The sequence below is a fragment of the Macrobrachium nipponense genome, chromosome 7 (genome assembly GCF_015104395.2).
Source record: "Macrobrachium nipponense isolate FS-2020 chromosome 7, ASM1510439v2, whole genome shotgun sequence".
NCBI lineage: Eukaryota > Metazoa > Arthropoda > Malacostraca > Decapoda > Palaemonidae > Macrobrachium > Macrobrachium nipponense.
Genome location: NC_061109.1, coordinates 63,921,235 through 63,946,234, shown reverse-complemented (window position 1 = coordinate 63,946,234; position 25,000 = coordinate 63,921,235).

The following is a 25,000-nucleotide window of genomic DNA, read 5'->3' as shown; positions in this document are numbered from 1 at the left end:
GAGCCCTGTCCCACCGCCCTTGAAGACGTCACTCTCTTTTACAAGGGAGTATTTCATAAGAAATACAAAGAGGACGAGCGAGCCCTTCGTACCATCATAGAAGGAACGTCTCCCCCACGGACCCTGCGAAAAAAGTGAAACTAATAATTTACTACAAGAGCAAGAAGACCAGTGGTCCGGCCTGATTATGAAAAACAATCCAGCCCCCCGTGTTTGCAGGACCCCTCTCAAGAAAACTAACGTTGTCTACCAGTACAAATGCCCTGTCCGGGAATGCCCGGCGCTTACATTGGTATGACGACTATGCGATTTTCGAAGAGGATATCCTGCCCACGCTCAGGAAGGTGCCATCCATAATCATGCCAAAAACGTCCACAATACCAGGATAATTAGGAATGACATTATTCCTAATATCAGAATTATCGATAAGGCAGCAGACCACCGTCGCCTCCGCCTCTTGGAGGCCCTACACATCTGGAAGGAGAGACCCAGCCTCAACACCACCCAAGAGACTTCACTCCTCCCGACGGTTGGCACGAAGGGCGCCGCCCGCCAGCACCATAGAGCCGATCGAACGGGCCAATCAGGTGCCCCGTCTATCGGCAATGACCTTCCCAATACTACGTCTCCCAGTCTCCAGCGTCCGCACGAGAAGAGCAGTGCGAGCTTCCACCTCTGCAAGACGGCTTTGACTCAGGACTTAATCCTCTGTTCAGCCAATGAAATGCAGCGCCCATCAGACAGAGCACCTGGGACACAATAAATACCGCCGAACGACCCCATTTCAATCAGTTCAAGCTCACCTTTCCTTGAAATGAACCGATGATACGGTTGGAAACGTTGGAATTCCGTTACACCCTTAGACTAAGATTTGTTAACCACTTTTGTTATCATATCAATAAATTATTATTTTTAGAAAACATTTCTTTCACCGAGATATGAACATCGGCCAGCTATTAGCAAATATCAGCCCTGATGAGAAGAGAATAATAAGAAGAATTGAAAAGACCATATATAAAATCAATTCCACTGATGCTGCCATCATCTTTAACAAAACATATTATTATTATTATTATTATTATTATTATGGCTGGAAAGAGCAGACATATAAATACGTGACAGTGGTTAAAGGGAACGGCCGTATGTATGTTAATAGATTTATATGAGTTAAAATATATGGAATAAGATACAGAAACTGAAAATAAGCTAATATAGCCACCCTGCACTCAAAAGATAGCACAACCGGGAGAACAGTTGCCATATTGTGTATGTTAATAGATTTATATGAGTTAAAATATATGGAATAAGATACAGAAACTGAAAATAAGCTAATGTAGCCACCCTGCACTCAAAAGATAGCGCGACCGGAGAACTGTTGCCAAATTGTGTTTTTAACTATTTGCTGACAGTTTTGTTAGCGTCAATGTTTGCTGCCCGCACTCTTGGCTGACAGCTGGGGCACCAAAGCTGCTTCCCATAGCAAACGGTTATTGGGTTAATGAAGCTGATATTGTGCAGGCTATTAATGAAATTAAAAATGCAGCTGCAGCAGGGCCTGATGGTGTCCCTGCTATTTTGTTAAAGAAAGTAGTTCATTCTATCGCAAAGTCACTTGCAATATTATTAAGACAAAGTGTAGATACAGGCAAGATTTATGATGAGCACAAATTAGCATATATTACCCCTACTTTCAAAAGTGGATCAAGATTAGAGGCAATTAATTATAGGCCTGTGAGTCTAACATCACATATTGTAAAAGTGTATGAAAGGGTAATGAAGAAAAATATTATGAAACATTTAATAAAAAATAATTTGTTTAATATAGGACAATATGGTTTCGTACCCGGAAAAAGTATACAAACCCAACTGTTAGTCCACCATGAGAACATATACAAAAATATGAAAAGCGGAAATTAAACAGATGTGGTTTATTTAGACTTTGCAAAAGCTTTTGACAAGGTAGATCATAACATATTAGCGAAGAAAATTAGAAAACATAATATAGTGGATAAAGTAGGAAGATGGTTAAAAGAATTTTTACACAATAGAAAACAGATAGTTATTGCAAACGATGAGAAATCGGATGAAGCTAAGGTAAGATTCGGTGTGCCACAAAGTACGGTGTTAGCTGCATTACTGTTTGTTATTATGATTGCAGACATAGGCATATAGGGGACCTTATAATGAGACAATCACAAATAAGGAAGCAGTTAAAGACCTTGGTGTGATGATGAATAGGAACATGTTATGCAATGATCAAATAGCAATTCTATTGGCAAAATGTAAAGCAAAAATGGGAATGTTGTTACGGCGCTTCAAAACAAGAAAAGCTGAACACATGATTATGCTTTATAAAACATATGTTCGTAGACCACTTGAATATTGCAATATTATATGGTACCCACACTATCAAAAGGATATTGCACAAATAGAGAGTGTACAAAGGTCCTTTACAGCTAGAATAGAAGAATTTAAGGATCTTGACTACTGGAAAAGACAACAATCCTTAAAATTATATAGTATAGAAAGGAGAAGAGAACGCTACATGATAATTCACGCATGGAAACAGATAGAAGGAATAGCCAAAAACATCATGGAGCTAAAAATATCAGAAAGAGCAAGCAGAGGTAGATTAATAGGGCCCAAAACTACAGCAGGAAAAATAAGGAAAGCAAACAGGACATTAATCCACTACGCCCCAGCATCGATAATGCAGTGTCTATTCAATGCGTTACCAGCTCATCGGAGGAATATATCATAAGTGAGCGTAGATGTGTTTAAGAATAAGCTCGACAAATATCTAAGCTACATCCCAGACCATCCAAGATTGGAAGATGCAAAATATACCGGAAGATGTACTAGCAACTCTCTGGTAGACATTAGAGGTGCCTCACACTGAGGGACCTGGGGCAACCCGAAGAAGATGTAAGGTAAGGTAGCTTCCTTACAGTAAAAATTGGCAAGCACTGAACAACAACTTTTACGGTAAAAAAATAACCCTTTACCCAGGAAAACAAATAAATCTATGAAGAGATTAATGGTAAGATATCTATTTTATATTACCCCATATGCATTTCAAGTTCCTCAAAGTTAAAATTTCTTGGAAAACTAATAAGCATTGAAAATCGACTTCATGGTTTAAAAAAATTAATCCTTAACCAAGTAATTTAAAATGTTTGAAAGAATGAAGTGGAAATTTATACGCAAGCAGTGAAAGAGAGAAAAAATGGCTTTTCATTTTATGCCCAGCCAAAGCTTTATTCCAATGACCATGTAATTTTGACAAGGAGTGGCTCCGAATTCTCGTCTATTCTGGAGAAATGTAAACGGGACATAATTTCCTTCCGGAATCTGGTTCCCGTTTTCAAACGAAATTATAAGATGCAAATTGACTATGAACTGGATAGCTCCAGCAAAACTGTCTCGAAATACAAGCAATCCGAGAATTGCCAATTTCGTATTCACGCGAAAAAAGATTGCCCATTGTTCCTCAGACCGAGTTGGTGATTTGGTGCTTTTCGTTGTAGAGGTTCTTTAGATATCATATTTGATTTTACTATCGAACTTAAATTTAGAAGAGAGAGAGAGAGAGAGAGAGAGAGAGAGACGTCCTTGTTTCTGTCTCCCTTTTACATCGTCAGTCGATAACATTTACCAGACAGATTTAAGTGCTCATAAACAATCAACCTATGAATCAATGAGTGGATACCACAGAAATCTGTCTATTCTGTTGTAGCTTATTTCTTTTATTTCACCGTAATTTTATTCTAGTAATTATTTATTTCATTTACATCGTTTTAGCATTCCAGTACCAAAGCCAGTGTGCAGAAATGTCGAACTTGATGGTCAACTGGTTTGATCAGTGGTTTTTTATCATTCGAGGTCGTGGAACTCTCTGCCCTCTTCTGTTTTCTCCTGAATTGTTTAAAATACTTCCGCAAACAAACTTTTTAACCAAAAGATAATAAATCTTCAATGGCGAAGCTATACTTATCATCGTCTCAAGGCCACACAAAAACTTTCGATACTATAGCCTGAAATGATTTACATGAAGTGGTTCAGTAAATTCTATCAATCTGGAACTCTTCCAGAAAAAAACTAAACTCCACAGAGTCGTGGTCATATTTTTCCAGATCATATCTCTAATTCACCTGCGTCTTTTCAAATGGATACTTAGGCCACAACAATGCCATGATTTCTCTTTTGGCTGAAAAACTAGAATGAGGCATCATGACGTTTATCAAATAAAAAGAGGGGCAGAATGACGGGAGGTAACAAATAAGACATCTCCATGGACTGATAGTTATTTGGTCATATATTCATTCTCAGTTATACCTTCACCAGCTTTTACCTCTTTTATCTCTTTAATCGAGTTCATCGGGTCGAAATAATGACAGGCGTTCTTTTCACATACGATCACAAGGGTTTTATGAAATGAGTTCGTCTTATATTGAATTGAACCACTTGAAAGGGGCATTGGGGGTTATCATTACACAATGCATCAAAAGTATTTTCTTTCCTTTCCAGTTATGTGTGAATTTGTCAGAATGGTTTAAGCAAAGATGCATTTCGATTCAGGATAAAATATTGTCGACGATAAGTTTCATCAAAGAATAAGATTAGCAATGCTCGGGAATACAATCGGGTCGGAGTAGGGAAGGCGAGAGGAATGAGATTGGACACGGTTATGAAAAATTCTTGACTTGTTACGAAAGGTTTTCGCAAAGAAAAAGATATGTGTATACTATAATGAAACGATAAGGATTCTTGCATTGCGTGATTTATTGTGAAGGTGGTATACACGTTTGTACACTTGCTCAAATATATACACATACAAACACGCACACATATATGTGTGAGTGCGCGCGCGAGCAAGTGTGCATGTTTGTATGTATATGTGCGTATTTGAGTATAATATCTGCCTGTATGTGCGTACGTACGCTCACAGTACCAAAGCACTTTATTTGATTAAAAGGTGTTGCATTTCAGATTAAATCATTTTTATTTTCTAGAAAGGGTCCTAGGAAAGGCGTGATCTTAAAAGAAATTGTTAGGAAATTGCTTAATGCAATGCCTTGGTATATTGGCATCAGAATACTGGGAATAGAATTAGCCAATTTCAACACCACTCCATTGTCAGTTGGCATAAAGGGGTTGGGTATCGATTGTAGTCGATGAAATTCGCCGGTATTCATAGCATCTTATTCCCACTCTCTGTTTCTCTCTCCTTTTCTCTCTTTATGTATATATATACATATATATATATATATATATATATATATATATATATATAGAATATATATATATATATATATATATATATATATATATACTAATATATATATTATATATATATATATATATATATATATATATATATATATATATATATATATATATAATATATATATATCATGCTGGGAGCAATGTAATTTTAAGACTATATTATTGAAAATGTGCAAAATGTCACAGGGTAAATTTTTATTTAAATCCCATTTCATAAAAAAATAAAGGTAATTTTTCTACCTTCACTTTTTCTCTCTGTAGGGCATACGTAAGTACACGTTCACATACTTACAAAATTTTATTCCACACTTCCTTAAAAGAATTTTAGCATATATCAAATGCTTCGCTTAGAAAAAGAGATGACAATTCTTGCTACATGTAGTACTACTCTCCCCACACAACCACCACTCCCCAACCCCCCTTACTCCTCACTTAATTGACAGCACTTGTACCTCTGCATTTCACCGAAAAGCTGGGAAATAATCTTCCCGTCACTTGAGCTCGCTCGACTGAGACACGATATCTGCAATTGCTGAATAACGATCCCTCTTTATTATTTGTCTCATTATAAGTAGCCATAATATCAGAGCCATATTTTAAGCGCTACTGAAAATAAGGCATTAAACTGACCTGTTTTGAGATACATGTGGGAGGAATAAATACCTTTGACAAAGGAGGTTAAAAATTAGGTTTATTGCTTTCATTCACGAATACCGCTTTCAGTATTTTTCTTTATCTCTTGATGTATTTCATTGGGATTCTAAATTTGTCTTTAGAAATTGAAATTTTGAAACAGGAGACAAATAAATACTTCAGTATCCAACTACAATGTTAACTTACTTCAGACCCAGCTGCTGTAATTATTATTTTTTTTTTCTACCACAGTCCTCTAATTCGACTAGGTGGTATTTATAGTGTGGGGTTCCGAGTTGCATCCTGCCTCCTTAGGAGTCCATCACTTTTCTTACTATGTGCGCCGTTTCTAGGATCACACTCTTCTGCATGAGTCCTGGAGCTACTTCAGCCTTTAATTTTTCCAGGTTCCTTTTCAGGGATCTTGGGATCGTGCCTAGTGTTCCTTTGATTATGATTACAATTTCCCCTGGCATATCCCATATTCTTCTTATTTCTATTTTCAGGTATTTTTACTTATCCATTTTTTTCCTTTCTTTCTCTTCAACTCTGGTGTCCCATGGTATTGCGACATCAATGAGTGATACTTGATTTTGTCAATCAACGTCACGTCTGGTCTATTTGCATGTATCACCCTATCTGTTCTGATCTTTGCCTGATCGTTTTCTATCACGCCTTCAGGTTGGTGTTCGTACCACTTATTACTGCAAGGTAGCTGGTGTATCTTGCACAGGCTCCAGTGGAGGGCTTTTGTCACTGAATCATGCCTCTTTTTGTACTGGTTCTGTGCAAGTGCCGGACATTTGCTACATGGTTTATGGTCTCATTTTTCGTATTGCACTTCCTACATATGGGAGAGATGTTATTTCCATCTATCGTTCTTTGGACATATCTGGTTCTTAGGGCCTGATCTTGTGCCGCTGTTATCATGCCTTCAGTTTCCTTCTTGAGCTCTCCCCTCAGTAGCCATTGCCACGTGTCATCGCTTGCTAGTTCATTAGTCTGTCTCATGTATTGTCCGTGTATTGGTTTGTTATGCCATTCCTCTGTTCTGCTTGTCTTTCTCCTGTCTCTTATATTTCTGGGTCTTCATCTACTTTTATCAGTCCTTCTTCCCATACACTCTTGAGCCACTTGTCTTCACTGGTCTTCTTATATTGCCCCAGTGCTCTGTTCTCGATGTTGACGCAGTCCTCTATGCTTAGTAGTCCCCTCCCTCCTTCCTTTCGTGTTATGTATAGTCTGTCCGTATTTGCTCTTGGGTGTAGTGCTTTGTGTATTGTCATATGTTTCCTAGTTTTCTGGTCTATGCTGCGAATTCTGCCTTCGTCCATTCCACTATTCCTGCGCTGTATCTGATTACTGGCACTGCCCATGTGTTTATGGCTTTTATCATATTTCCGGCGTTGAGTTTTGACTTGAGTATCGCCTTGAGTCTCTGCATATATTTTTTCCTGATCGTTTCATTCATCTCTTGATGTTTTATATCCCCTCCTTCCATTATTCCCAGGTATGTGCTTCCCGTCTCCTCTATGTGTTTGATGTTGTTCCCATCTGGTAGCTTTATCCCTTCAGTCCTTGTTACTTTGCCCTTTGGTATGTTGACAAAGGCATATTTTTCTATTCCAAACTCCATCCTGATGTCCCCAGATACAATCCTTACAGTCTGGATTAGGGTATCTATTTCCTTGATGCTCTTACCATACAGCTTCATGTCGTCCATGAATAAAAGATGGTTAATTCTTTTGCCTCTTTTCTTGAGTTGGTATCCAGCATCCATCTTCTGCAATACTTTTGTCATGGGAATCATGGCCACGACGAAGAGTAGTGGGGACAGTGAGTCGCCCTGGAAGATCCCTCTCCTGATATTAACCTCTGCTAGTCTTATTCCAGAGCTTGTAAGTATTGTATTCCAGTTGTGCATTGTATTTTTGAGTAAGCTGATGGTGTTTTCCTCTGCCCCGTATATTTTCAGGCATTCTATTAGCCATGTGTGTGGTACCATGTCGAAGGCTTTCTTATAGTCTATCCATGCCATGCTTTGGTTTGTTTTCCTTCTCCTACTGTTCTTCATTACCATTTTGTCTATCAGGAGCTGGTCTTTTGTGCCCCTACACTTCCTTCTCCAGCCTTTCTGTTGGTGGGGGATGGTGTTTTTATCCTCTAGGCAGTTGTATAGCTTTTTGCTGATGATACCTGTTAGTAACTTCCACATTATCGGTAGGCAGGTGATGGGCCTGTAGTTACTGGCTATATTTCCCTTACTCTTGTCTTTCTGGACTAAGGATGTTCTTCCTGTGATCATCCATTTGGGCACATGGTGATTTGTGATACAATGCTGAAGTTGTTCTGCTATTCTTGAGTGAGCCAGTATCCATGGACTTCATCAGGACCTGGGGCTTTCCAGTTGGGCATTTTCTTTAGTTGGTGTCTGACTGTATCTGTCGCGATGTCAGTGAATCTTTGTTTTATTTTCTCTGTTTCTTCAGCCGTGACTTCCTTGAGCCATGTTGCATGTTTGTTGTGTGATAGCGGATTGCTCCATATGTTTTTCCAGAGTCTCTCTCTTGGTTTGGCTTCAGAAATTTCTTGGTGGTTGTCTTCCCCTCTTAGTTGGCTGCATAGTCTTTTCTGGTGGGTTCCGAATAGTTTGTTCTGTTGGTATCCCTTATTCCTGTTCATGTACTGTTGGATCTTATGTTCTTTGGCCTTAAGCCTCTGTTTTACATCTTCTATTGTGTTGTTTAGTCCCCTCTCCTGTACTTTGTATTTCTCGTTTAGTTCCTCCCTTGTTTTCTTGCTCCTTAGCCTTTTTCCTGCCATCTCTTTCAGTTTACTGAAGTCAGATCTCATCACCATGATTTGCTTTTTCAGGCGTCTTTTCCAAGGTGGTTGCTGTTTTAGTTTCTGTTGGGTTGGTTGTGCTGGTGGTGTTGGTGTTCATATCCCCATCAGTTTTGCTACTAATCTTGCTCCTGCATATGTCAAGTTATTTGTTTTTGGGATATTTGTGGGGTGCATTAGCCTTATTATTTCACTGACCTCACTTGTTTTCTCCCTTAATTTCTTGGTGTTGTAAGGTTTCATGGAGGGGATCTTTGTTCTCTCTGTATCTGGCTTCATCCATTGTCTTTTCTTTTCTACACATTCCGTCTGTCTGTTACTTCGTTGGTGTTTCTTCGTATGTCGTTGTTTGATACCTCATCATCCCTGTCGTCTTCTCAGTTCGTCTTCTTGTAATTCGTTGTCGTGTGTCATTTCCCTTTCCAATTCTTCTCTTTCTGTTGGGGTGAGCGAGTTCTTTTTCTTTATGTTCCTTACTTGGTCTGCCAGCCTCTGCTCTGTTTGGGGGGTGTTATTCCTCTCATTCCAGATGTTGACCAACCTTCTTCTATATATTCTCTCCGTCGGGTTGCTTCTGATGTAGCATCTCCATATTTCCTTATTTTCTTCTCTTGTCCATTTCTTCCTCAGGTTTGCTTCTGTAGCTCCAGTCTCTGGTAGTTGGTTAGTTGGTGGTCACTTGCTGGATGACGACCTCCAAGTACCTGGCCGTCTTCCCCTTCAATTGGGCTGAATACCTGGTTGCCGGTCGAAGCTCCTCTGTTACCAGAGGTTCTATATCCGTCGTTGTCGTTTAATCCTTCATTTCTTTCCATCATTGCTGAGGTTTGCTATTTAACCCATAGCTGGACCCTAACCCATCAGGAATAGGTCCTCATTTACAGCTGAGCAGACTGAGGAAATTATGGTAAAGATCCTTTCCCAAGGAATCAACTCCGAGGAGAGCGGTCACCCATCCAACGACTGACCAGCCACAATGTTGCTAACCAGTCAATTGATGGCCTAACCCACTCTGCCACGGCGCCACATATTATTATTATTATTATTATTATTATTATTATTATTATTATTATTATTATTATTATTATTATTATTATTATTTTGCCAATAAATTTCCAGCCTTTCAATTATTAATTAAAAGGGCCTCTGTTGGCAAAGGGACAATATAAAAGAAAGAGGTGAAAGTTGGTTTCAGAAGCCTCTTTACTGAATAAAAAAATATTGGATCAGTAAAAAAAAGTAAGAAATAAAAAACTCTCATGAATGAAATAACAAATACCCACACGTATGAACTTGAAAAATTACCTGGATTCCAACTTGATATTTCACTTCTAAAATACATTTTCAATGTTGCTTTAATATTCAAGATTTCTACCTCACGTCATCTCTAAGATCCCATTATAAGCACGGATTAGAGAGATCCGCAGTCAATGCCTTCAGAGACTTTTGAACACAAAAAGGGTGTAAGAAAAAAAATCCGTGTTCTACAGGATACTCTCAAATCATTTATATAAAATACCAGAAGGCGAAGTTACTCTGGGAAGAAGAAACTCCCCTATCCATGCATTTTTGTTGGGCAAATATGGCATATTTTCCCGGAGGAACCGAAACCTAAGCCAATATTCGTAACTTTTCCTTATGCAAAAATAATATACACAAGATTTTGGTGGGTCCAGAGATTCGCATTTTGGCGCTCTCCCTGCTGGCCACATGTCGCGCAAAAAAGAGCTTCTTCTTTGGTTTCACCAAAAACAAATCTGAACTTATCTCCTCCGAGGGGAAGATAGCAAAGAGTAGGAAGTTTGTTCCTTTCATAAATGAACGAGGAAATTACGTTTTACTGAGAGAAAACAATAATGCATTTCGATTTCAGATAGGATTTTTTCAAATCATATAATAACCGTGTAATAATTACCTACTTGAGACTTTAAGTGTTCATGAACATCTAAATGGATTTTAGTGTTCTTACGATTTAATTTCAGTGATTTAACAGGAAAGGTTTTGGGTGGAACATTTCGAGTAATGAATAAGGGGTGCATTCAGTGACTTCCTCCTACTAAGGAATCAATTTTTAATTCAATAATAATGAATAAGGGTGACAGGACTATAAAAAAGAACGGAGTCAAGTTTAACAAAACAATGTGGATTCTTGAAAAAAATCTGTTATTCGAAATGAACTTTACTTTAGAAAATTGCACACCATTTGAGATGTAATTACCTTCGTTATGTGTTTCTGTCTGTGCATTTTAGCCTGGTCATTATCCGCATAAAGTATTTCAGTAAGAAATATTAAAAACCGTAGAATATTCACTGGAAAGTGTGTTTGCTCTCTCTATCTCTCTCTCCTTACACACACACACAGACATACATATATATATATATATATATATATATATATATATATATATATATATATATATATATATATATATATATATGTATATATATATCTATATATATATATATATATATATATATATATATATATATATATATATATATATATATATATATATATGTATATAGTATATATATATATATATATATATATATATATATATATATATATATATATATATATATATATATGTATATATATATATATATATATATATATATATATATATATATATATATATATATATATATATATATATATATATATATATATATATATATATATATATATATATATATATATATATATATATATATATATATATATATATATATATATATATGTATATATATATATATATATATATATATATATATATATATATATATATATATATATATATATATATATATATATATATATATATATATATATATATCTATATATATATATATATATATATATATATATATATATGTATATATATATATATATATATATATATATATATATATATATATATATATATATATATATATATATATATATATATATATATATATATATATATTATATATATATATATATATATATATATATATATATATATATATATATATATATATATATATATATATATATATATATATATATATATATATATACAGAAACAAACAAAAATGAAGGTAATTACATCTGTAATGGTGTGTCTTGGACGTACGATAACTTTGATGAATCATTTGGTACTTGCCTTTGGTATTTACGTTAGTCCCGTTGTTTGTGTTTTTCTCTTGATGATAAATCCCCTGTAAGACTGCTGTTTGGTGACTCGTCTCTCGTACCTCATATAAGCTACTTGTATATATTATATACTTTTATAAAGGATATCCAGCGAAGGCTAGTCTAAGTATATTTAGGTTAACCATTTCATATCTGATATATCTTCCCTTAATATGAATTGCATTGTTATTACCATACATTTATATTGGGTTTTCTCTTGTCAATTGTAGAACCCGAGTGTGGCGTTTTGGATAGTGCCGAATATATTTTAATAAATATAATAAGTTTTGCCTTGCATTTAATTGCCCTCAGTTGAGTTTGTGCTAGTAGGTGCATCCCACTTTACTATATTATATTTCTAGAGTATTTAACTACTCTGTGTTACACCTGTCATAGGTTCACTGTTGCCATTATCTAGCAAAGACCTGGATATAAAATACCACATAAAACCTATGCACAGGCACGTAGCAATATATATATATATATATATATATATATATATATATATATATATATATATATATATATATATATATATATATATATATATATATATATATATAATATATATATATATATATATATATATATATATATATATATATATATTATATACGTATATATATGTATATATATATATATATATATATATATATATATATATATATATATATATATATATATATATATATATATATATATATATCTATATATATCTGTATGTGTGTGTGAATGGAGAGAGAGATAGAGAGAGCAAACACACTTTCCAGTGAATATCCTACGGTTTTTAATCTTTCTTCTTGAAATACATATGCTGATAATGGCCAGGCTAAAATGCACAGACAGAAACAGATAACGAAAGTAATTACATCTGTGATGGTGTGCAATTTCCTAAAGCAAAGTTCATTTCGAACAAAAGTTTTTTTTGGTGTGATGCGAGTAATTTAGCATTGGGAGTTGTGTTGGAGAATGGTGATGTTGCGGTTGAGGATGTAACATTGGTTGCGAAAGAAACATAATAGCAGTCTTATTAATGTGGCCGAGTTGGAAGCTGCAGTAAAGGATATCAATCTTTCCCTACAGTGAGGATTAGAGAAATTAGAAATTTAAACTGGTTTTGCTACTGTTCTCGGTGGGGAAATATGTTATCAAAGAGGATATGAAAGTGCATACAAAAGGAGTCGGAGAGATGATAATAAATCGACGACTGGGCATTGTGAGGGAGCTTCTCAAAGAATGAGGATTAGAATTGAGGGTGACACTAGTAAGAACAGTGAAGAATGAGACCGGTGCCTTGACCCAGGTTAAGAAGAGTTGGCTTTTGAATGAACTAAGGAACTAGGTGAGCAGTGAGGAAATGCACTGCATGAACACTACTGATTTGAGAGAGGAGCAAAACCGACATCACATTTCTAGCACAGAAACTAGACTCCAAAATTGAAAAACAAAAGGTGAAACATATTGCAAAAAGCTGTTTACAGAGTCAGTCACTTTGTCTAGCTCCAGTGGTTGACAGAGTGTGGACAGAGATTAAAATAGAATTGCCATAGATGTCATACATTATAAGAATATACTGTCGCACTTGATAGGAATGCATTGGTATTGTAATCCTAGCAGATTTACAGTTTGGAGAGGTTTGAAAAGAGTGAGAGCGCAGAGGCAATAGCAGTTAAACTGAATGTGATTTTTCTGAAACAGGGTCCTATAAATGAGTTTCCTATGGGTAGAGTAGTGTTAAGATCGGCAGTCCTAAAGATGATGTTGGGTGGATGGAATATTCAAGAGATATTTTCGTGCCACCTATCGAGCAAGTGGGAATTGTATTGTGGGCAGGCACCAGAGAACTATCAAAACTATCTCTGAGAGGGGAGATATAAGTCCATTAGAAGCTGTGTTCTGGTATAATATGATACCCAGGAAAGGGTAGAAGAGAGTAGTATTCCTTAAAGGGCTATCTACAAATATGAACGGAGACATCCAGCGAAAACTCCATTTACTGTTACTGGGGACGTTGCTCCTGTTCAGGTTGGAGAAGTGTGGGTCAAACCTTCCCATGTGCGCTGCACTACTTTTCCAAAAATAATGTCAGTGGATAATATGCCATGTAATGTGTTAGACTTGTGTTGGATTGAGCTGCCGAGTTCCTCAGGGGAGTTTAGTGAGGCGGAGATGAATGACGAGAGGGATGGATGATGATGAAAGGAGATATAGAGCGGCAGCCCGGACCGTTGAGATACAACGAACGAGATACCGACTGTAACCCCTACCGGTATTTAGGAATAGACTTGTAAACTGTGAAACTGACCGTCTGCCGAAAATATATGGGTGGCTTACTTAACAAGCACCACTAATTGCTCGTTAGATTTTGGGTCTAGATCCAATATATGAGATACCAGATGAAACTAATATATAATATATCTGCAGACTCTACTGATTATAGAATGACCAGTGACAGACATTTTGGAGGGTGGGTTCCACCTGACAGACGCACTGAAAAGGGGGGGTTAATTGGATCTAGATCCAACTTAGGAGATACCGAGTAAAATTTACACTACAATAGCACTGCACATCCTAGAATACTGTGGTGGCAATGAACAGACGTTTTTTAGTGGGTGGTTACCCCCTGACAGGCACGCCCCCACAACGAGTGGGGAGGGGGAGGCAGGATCTGCATCCAACATTGGAGATACCAAGTAAAATTTGTACTACAATTGCACTGCACATCCTAGAATGCTGTGATGGTAATGCCAGACATTGTAGTGGGTGGTTACCCCCCTGAGAGACAACCCCACAACGAGTGGGGGAGGATGGGGTAAGGGGAGGGGGAGACAGGATCTCCATCCAACATCGGAGACATCAAGTAAAATTTGTACTACAATAGCACTGCACTTCCTAGAGTACTGCAGTGGTAATGACAGATATTTTAGTGGGTGGTTACCCCCTGACAGACGCCCCACAACGAGTGGGGGGGGGGGAGCCAGGATCTGCATCCAACATTGGAGATACCAAGTATAATTTGTACTACAATAGCACTGCACATCCTAAAGAGTACTGTGGTGGTAATGACAGACATTTTGAGGGTGGTACCCTCTGGTAGACACCCACAACGAGTAGGGAGGGGGCGAGAGGGAGGGGGAGGGGGACAGATCTGCATCCAACATTGGAGATATAAAGTAAAATTTGTACCACAATAGCACAATATCCTAGAATGCTGTGATGGTAATGCCAGACATTTTAGTGTGTGGTTACCCTTTCACAGACATAACCTACGATTGGAAGGGAGAGGTGGGACACCTTGAAATATTTCAAAATCTATCATAGGCAATATTAGTATTAGAAATATGGTAAGTATCTGAAAATCGTGAGCCTGATAAAATGTAAAAGGCAAAAAATTCAAGAAATATTGTGATGTTTCAGGATAAGAAATTACTGCCGGAGTTATTTTCTAAAATTCCTATTGAAGTATGGAATATTTCACTTCATTAATTCCATCACATCTATATAAATACTATGTGTGAGACTTCCTAGGCTTGGTCTACTTTCTATAGTTTCACACACATATATATATATATATATATATATATATATATATATATATATATATATATATATATATATAAACTATATATATATTAGCACTATCCTTTGGTTTGGAGTTATTACTTCACACAAAGTATTTTATCTGAATGGGAGGGGGAAGGGGGTCACAATTGGCAAAAGCTACAAGTATGTGTGCCGAGCCATTTTTGAATAATTAAACCAGTCATATGGTGCCAATAATTAAACCAGTCATATGGTGCCACTCTCAGTTCCTCTAAAAAAAGGAATGTAAGATAAGTATTCTCGCTTTGATAGCGTCTTGGACATTTTCTTTCTGCCTATAGTTAGGACACTGCAGCCATGTCGAGGTTCGTAGCCCAACGTGTCTTACCATAACTGAATTGTTCTTTAGTTGCTGTTGGTTCGTGTGGATGAAATTAAATTTTTATCGGATATGGGAATTCGATTTGATATTAAGACCAAAGTCCATCATAAAGAGCCGTTTAACACCCGCACATTCACAAATAGATGATGTATCACAACATAAATAATTACTGGAAACGGAAATGTGAATGAATTGTTCAGGATAAGATAACTATAAAGATTAAAACCTTTTCCCCCATTTTATTCCCCCTCCCGAAGTTGACGATCATACAACTTGGAGCTCCTGACTCCCAAATTAAGTTGGCCTATAATATCATGTCAGTTAATCTAATAGTCCACTTATTTTGGCTGCCTCACTCAAATTGATCTGTACACCATCACCAAGTATCAGGTACCATATATATTCAGGGAAGAAAATCTAAACTTAAATAAAAATGATAAACAGTTTGCTGTCTCTAACTTCATCGCCGGCACGCACCACAGGCAGCCTATGTAATGTGTTTCAATACATTCTATCGATGCTGGCTTTGCCGACCATTATTCGGCTAATTTTCTCCCTAGTAATGTTTTTTTCTTTATTTGTTCATTATGTCCAGTAGACAGGCACTAACACCATATTATATCCTCACGTCTGTTCAATGCATTTATCATTGTTAATATGATTTATAATGCGTCTCCAACAGTCATAAAAATTTGACAACCGAATGTGCAAATGTATCAGCTGTGTGCAAGGCCATAGGGCGTCAATCACTGAAGTAGCAATCTCCCTGCCGGGAGTGACTTTTAGAGGCCATATTGAAAGGTCTGGGTCCAGCTCTTAGTACTATATTTTATTACTATTACTTTTTTAATCTTTATTATTATTATTATTATTATTATTATTATTATTATTATTATTATTATTATTATTATTATTATTATTATTATTATTATTATTATTATTATTATTATTATTATTCGACCCAATTTCACAGAGAAAAATTACCTAACGAAAACACACCTAAGCACTCCAACCATTGTGGTCAGGCCTAAGCATCTGCTCTTGGATCTAAGCAGTGTCGATCATAAATGGTTCCTGTGTAAATACAGGACTTTCTTTGCATATGGTAGCGAAGCACTAACTAAACAGTAATGTACAATCACTAACCACCAACCCTCACGATGCACTTACTCAGTAAGCACTCACACTTGCTTACATTCACTACACACACACACACACACACACACACACACACACACACACACTTCATACACTCACACACTCTCAAAATAACAAAACACTCTGAATACCCAAAACCCATCACATAGGCACTCACTATACACTAAATGCCTCACTAAACAATTGAAATGCTAAATTACTAAATATTCATTATACCCCAAACATTCAGTAAAGATTCACTAAACACTCACTTAATCCTAAACATTAATTAAACACTAAACATCCCCAAGCACTCATTAAATACTAGCTTACCAAACCCTAAATACTTATTAAATACTAAACAGTGAATGAACATCCACTCATTAAAAACTTAATAAACACTTACATAATAAACATTTGCTAAACACTAACATTCACAAGACATTCACTAAACGCTCACTTAAAATTCGCAAAACTTTCACTAAAACCCTAGACACTCACTGAATACTTACAAACTAAATATTCACTAAACACTACCATTCACAAGACATTCACTAAACGTTCACTTAACATTCACAAAACATTTACTAAAACCCTTAAGACAAAACATTCACTGAATACTTATTACACAATAAACATTCAATAACATTCACAAACATTCACTAAACCCTAAAGACTCAGTAAACATTCACTGAATACTGACATATTAAACAGTCACTAAACCCTAAACATTCATCAAACACTTACTCATAAACATTCACTAAACGCATACTCAATAAACCCTAACAATTCGCTAAACACTGACTCATTAAACATTAACGATAGAAAAAATTGAAATCGCACTAATTTTTCATTTCTCTGGTTTTCTTTACATTAATGCAAGGTGATTATTATTATTATTTTTTTTTTTTGGTCTAGTTTGCTCTTGTATTTATTCATAATCTTCTTGAGAGAATGGAATTGTTTGAAATAACTTGGTGTGTAGAGATATTGTTTAAAAAACAGAGATCCTCTGTGTCCTTCCTCAGCCAGGTGTATTATATCTGACGAATTTTACCCCAGCCGAAAAAAAATCGACTATATTAACAACAATATTCATTTATAAAACTGATAATACAAAAATGTATCCATGATTTCATTAGCATGAAAGTCAGTTGAAACCAAAAGAAGGTAGTCCTGCTTCGATAAAACAAACCGAGTAGGCTGTAGCACAATTATGATCTGTACCCTGACTATAGCGTATATATTACACATGTATTACTATCTATTTAATGGGTGCGTAACTCTATTTAACAAATGTTATGTACATAGACATTTTACAGCAATAACTCTAATAATGATAAGAACTTATATGCTACTTTATAGTGTCAGTCTTCCAACCACCGCTACATTAATTTTCATATCGTAAACAAAGCTAAAGCGAGTAGGAGAGACCGGCGCTAGTTGGCACACTTTTTACAATTTTGGTTATTGCGAATATAAAACAAACTTTTTGCAAAATTCTTACCACCATTGAAAAATATTTACATTCATATTTATCATAGAGCAAAATAATTGCTGTTTGCTTTCAACATAAGATAACAATAAGCTTTAGAAAAAAATAACTTTTCGTGCCACTTGCCCCACGGGGTAAGTTGGCACACATTATGGGGTAAGTTGGCACATTGATAATTAAAAGAAAATTACTACATTGCATTTAAATCAAATAGCAAAAATACCCTCTGAATTTCCAAAATACAAAATATAGTTGTAATTGTGGCAGGTGTGAAATAAATCCTCGTCATAGTCTTCATGCTCCCACATGGTACATGCCCTGCACTGGACCCACACTTCTCCTGGCTTACCAAACACGGCTCTCTTCAGCTGAGCTTTTTCTTCGGATCAAAAGCGGAGCAGTTCTTAAACTCTGTATCACGCTGATGACTGATCTGAAGCCCATGTTTCTTTTCGGACATCTCTCAATCTGTTACATAACCACCCGTAAAATCAAAATCTTGAAATAGTCTGTAATTCAAAGTTGAAATTCCATCAATCCTAAACCAACTGAAAACATCAGAATAAGTGACCGCTAGAGGTAAAGCCGAGGAAACTTTACCAGGAATGTCACAGATGGGCATACTTGATCCTGGATTACCAGTCATCCACGAATCACATGCCCTGTTAACACATTTCTTCAGATGTCTAAACACTAAAATCCAGGGGCTGCAACTTGTGAGAACAATGTGGAGAAATGATAGACACTAATCTCATTATCCTTCCAAAAGTCCAGAAACAAAAACGTAAAATATATAATAAATAGGCTTACTATTTTTTATCAAATAACGTGTGCCAACTTGCCCCATTTATTTTGAGCCAACTTGCCCACACCTACCATTTGGTAGAAAAACGATTACCAGTCCACACCAAGAAGCCTTGAATTAATAATTTTAATGCTATAGAATCTTTAAACCATAAGGAAAACTATGCTACCATTGAAAACTAATCTTTATGAATGTATAGATGTTATAGCAAATAACAGAAAGATTAAAAATATTTACTTACTACCATCAAAATAAGAAATTGTCTCATAAATTCGAGCGCCTACGTTCTATCTCTATAGAATTTTGCTGGTAATTGAGGAACCACGTGGCATTACACAGTATATGTATTAGTCATATCCTATTGGTAAACTTTTAAAGTCATGTTGAGTATGCCAACTTACCCCTGTAGCCAACTAGCCCCGGGCTCCCCTACTATAATTGAAGTCAGTTGCTTGCTTGAAAAAATAATAATATGACTGAATTATTATGGGCTACAGATGACTGTTATTTATATGAAACAAATAAATTATTTTTGTGTTAGATCAGCCATCGTCAACCTGGGGTCCGTGGAACCTTAGGGTTCCTGTGAACGATCGCCAGGGGTTGTTCCGCTAAGAATTCATGTTTTATTTAATTATTTGTTATTTATAAGTATATATTTTTCGTTAAACATGGCGTGAGAAATCGTAGTCCTATAATTTATTTTATCGTAATATATCGTGCAAGATTTTTTCCCTCTGTTTTACTAAAGGTAATTAATATAAATTGCTTACATATATATAATATATATATATATATATATATATATTATATATATATATATATATATATGTGTGTGTGTGTGTGTGTGTGTGTGTGTGGTGTGTGGTGTGTGTGCGTGTGTGTGTGTGTATTGGGGTTTCCTTGGGATGAGAAGATTTGTCTCACGGGTTCCTCAAAGTGTCAAAGGTTGGGAAACACGTGTTAGATAAATACAAAGGATATAGAAAGGATAAAAATATTTATTAAATATATCACGATAATGTATAATACGGGTCAATAGTAGCCCACTATACTAATCTAGACATTCATTATCAGGGCTTGCCCTTCCCCCTGCCCACCTGTTATGGTGTGTCTGTCAGGGGGAAACCACCCACTAAAATGTCTGTCATTACCATCACAGCATTCTAGCCCTCTTACGCCGATTGGACGTATTAAACGTCGAGTCAAAATGTCTCCCGTATGCCGATTGGACGTATCATACGTCGGCTCAAAAAAGTTTTTTAAAAATTCGCGGAAAAATACTTATAGGCCTACCAGCCGAAAACTTTTTGTATCACCGCGCCTTGGGGGATGCTGGGGAGTTCACGGATCAAGGCGTTGTTTTGTTTACAATCGCTACGCAGGCGCGCAAGCGCGAATTTCTTTCTTATCGCACTAAAAAGTATCAGTGACATATCTCAGAAATTATTTCGTCACTTTGACATAATTATTGCACCATTTTAAATTATCCTTTACATGAAGTATTATATATGAAAATGTGCGCATTTCATGCACAATACAACTAAACTACATGCCATGATTGTAGCTTTTATCAATTTTGAAATATTTTCATATAAATAACGATAAGTGCAAAAATTTCAACCTTCGGTCAACTTTGACTCTACAGAAAAGGTCGAGAAACGGCAATTGTAAGCTAAAATTCTTATATTATAGTAATATTCAATCATTTGCCTTCCCATTTTTGCAACAAATTGAGTCTCTCTAGCACAATATTTTCCGATTTATGGTGAATTTATGAAAAAACTTTTTCCTTACGTTCGTGCGATAACTCTTCCGATAAATTTTTTCGTGCGATTGTCCTGAATGTTTGCACCCTTTTTAAATTTGCCGTTACATAACGTTTTATATATGGAAATGTGCGCAATTTCATGCACAATACAACAAAAAAACGAAAACCTCCCATGGTTGTAGCTTTTATCAGTTTTGAAATATTCTCATATAAATAACGTTAAGTGCAAAAATTTCAACTTTCGGTCAACTTTGACTCTACCGAAATGGTCCGAAAAACGCAATTGTAAGCTAAAACTCTTATATTCTAGTAATATTCAATCATTTACCTTCATTTTGCATTGACTTGGAAGTCTCTAGCACAATATTTCGATTTATGGTGAATTTATGAAAAAAAAAAATTACGTTCGCGCGGTAACTCTTCCGAAAAAAATCAGAATTTTTTGTGCGATTGTTGAAATGTTTGCACCATTTAAAATTAGCTGTTACATAAAGTTTTATATATGAAAATGTGCGCAATTTCATGTAGAATACAACTAAAAATGATTGAAGGTTGTAGCTTTCTCTTTTTTCGAAATATTTGCATATAAATCACGATAAATAGAAATAAAAACCACGTTCGGTCAAATTTGACTCTACCGAAATAGTTAAAAAACGCAATTGTAAGCTAAAACTCTTACGGCCCTAGTAATATTCCGTCATTTTTCTTCTTTATTTTGAAACAAATTTGAAGTTTCTAAAACAATATTGTGATTTTATGGTGAATTTTTGACAAATATATTTACCTTCACTCCGCGCGCCGATTCGCGGCCGCAAAGTCTCCGAAATACGTACATGGCATTATCCTAATATTTGCTCCTTTTCATATTAGCCCTTTTATAGAGTTTCATATATCAAAATGTGCGCAAATTCATGGAAGAATACAATAAAAAATAATTGAAGGTTGTAGCTTTTTCATCTTCGAAATATGTGCATATGAAAAAATATATTATTAAAATTCGACATTCGTCAAATTTAACTCGTCCGAAATGGTCGAAATCTGCAATTCTAATCTAAAACTCTTACAGTATCGTAATATTCAATCATTTGTCTTAATTTTGAAACAAATTGGAAGTCTCTAGAACAATATTGTGATTTACGGTGAATTTTTGAAAAAAATATTTTTTTGCGTCCGCGCGTTACGAAATTCGTACATCATTTTGTGATAATATTTTTCCGGTGTTGCTTTAATTTTGTTTTAAACCAATGTATTTGATATATCAAAAATGATTGCAATTTAGTGTACAATACAACGCAAAAAAAAGTAACTGGTTAGCTTTGACCGTGTTTTCTGCACAGCGTGATTAGAATACAATTATGTATGAATTTTTTTTTTTTTCGCTACCATATATCGCATTATTTACATATGATAATGATATTATTTTTCATTTCTGATGGTTGCATTCTAAACTTCAGGCAATGATAAAAAAGGAGCCAAAAATGAACTCTTAATCTTCAAAAGTACGCGCGCTGTAATTTGAAAAAATTATTTTTTCCACTTCCGCGCTCACTCCAAACCAGGCCCGGCATACGGGAGACGCTTTTTGATTTTTAGGCTCGGCGGTAAGAGGGCTAGGATATGAAGTGCTATTGTAGTCAAAAATTTTTTTACTTGGTATCTCCAATGTTGGACGCAGTTCCTGTCTCTCCCTCCCCCTCCCCACTCATTGTGGGGTGTCTGTCAGGGGGTAACCACCCACTAATATGTCTGGTATTACCATCACTGCATTCTAGGATGTGCAAGTGCTATTGTAGAACAAATTTTACTTGATGTCTCCGATGTTGGATGGAATTCCTGTCTCCCCCTCCCCTTCCCCCTTCCCCCCACTCGTTTTGGGGTGTCTCTCAGGGGGTAACTACCCACTAAAATGTCTGGTATTACCACCACAGTACTCTAGGATGTGCAGAACTATTGTAGTACAGATTTTACTTGGTACCTCCCTGTTAGATGCAGTTCCTGTCTCCCCCTCCCCCTCCCCACTCGTTGTGGGGTGTCTCTCAGGGGGTAACCACCCACTAAAATGTCTGGCATTACCATCACAGCATTCTAGGATGTGCAGTGCAATTGTAGCACAAATTTTACTTGGTATCTCCAATGTTGGATGCAGATCCTGCCTCCCCCTCCCCACTCGTTGTGGGGCGTCTGTCAGGGGGTAACCACCCACTAAAACGTCTGTCATTACCACCACAGTATTCTAGGATGTGCAGTGCTATTGTAGTGTAAATTTTACTCGGTATCTCCTAAGTTGGATCTAGATCCAATTAACCCCCCATTTTCAGTGCGTCTGTCAGGGGGAACCCACCCCTCCAAAACCAAAATGTTCTGTCCCAATGGTCATTATATAATCAGTGGAGTCTGCAGATATTATATATAGTTTCATCTGTATCTCATATATTGGATCTAGACCCCAAAATCTAACGAGCAATTAGTGGTGCTTTGTTAAGTAAGCCACCCAATTTATTTCGGCAGACGGTCAGTTTCACAGTTTACAAGTCTACTCCTAAATACCGGTAGGGGTTACAGTCGGTATCTCGTTCGTTGTATCTCAACGGTCCGGGCTGCCGGTCTAATATCCCGGGCGAAAAAGGCAGAATCCTGTGTGGCTAAGGGGCTATGAGCTGTGAATTGGAGTGGCTGAAGGAGGAACTTTGAATTGGAGTAGATTTCTGCTAATAGCACTGTACATAGATGGTTATTGATGTCTGCTTACTTTTGTGTTTCGTTTGATGTTGTATCTGTTTCACTGTAATGAGTAAGAAAGATTTTCGCTTTAGGTTATTTATCTCAAGATCACAGGGGCTGTGGTCTTGGGAATTGGGAGGGGGTTTGTAAAGGTGAGGAAAGCGTGACTGGCGAGAGGGGAAAAGGCATGGCGGTTTGGCAGAGAGGTTGTGAGTGTAGGATGTCCTAGTCTGTTTTTTCGAGGTTTCTCTTTGAGTTGCAAGTCTAATTGTGTTAGTTTTTGATGGTACATTTAATTTTTTTTTTTAATTTGGCTTACATTTAATTATACAGTTGAAGAATGTTCCAGAAGTCAGCCACAAAATCACTCCTGATGACACCTTAATGTTGTTTACTGCTGGTTGGAGAAAAATGTCATTGTATTTTTTTTTTAATCATTGCTTAATTTACTGTTTGGCTTTTGAATCTACAATTGCTGCTATGAATTATGTGGTATTTTCTCATTTATTTGATGATTATGATAAATCCTATATTAAATTTACAGGCAAATCACTTTATCTAAGACTAATAAAATACGACGTTCAGATATGGCCAACATTGCTTAGCTATTTTTGCCCATATCAATAATCATAATCATCAAATAAATTGGAATATGTCAAGTATAATTCAAAGCAGCAATTGTCGGTTCAAAAGCCAGATGGTAGAATCAACGATGATTAGAAAAAAAAAAATACGATGCAATCTTCCCCCAATCAGCGATAAACAAGATTAAGAAGCTGTCAACAGGAGTGAGGTAGCAGCCGACTTCTGGAACATCCTTCAATTGCATAAATAGCACTGTTCTGTAACTATTCATCCATTACTTGACCATTGAGGAAGACAGCTGCCTGTAAAATCTTCCCTTTTTGGAGTTTTTATGGGCTATTATTATTATTATTATCAATGGAGAAACAAATCCACGGTTAGGTAAATGTACATACTGTTCTTCCATGACCCAGTAACTTTCACTTTTAAATTTACAGTTTATCGTGAAGAAACCAATGCAGAAATATACATTCATTGACAGAGAACTTAAACGCATTTAAAAAAAAACTTTGTTACCCTTCTTATTTTATTAATAATGCCTTTAAAACAGTCAGAAGAATATTCTACATAGATTCCTCTAAAGTAAATGACAAAAAGAAGTTTACGAATTGTCTTGCACT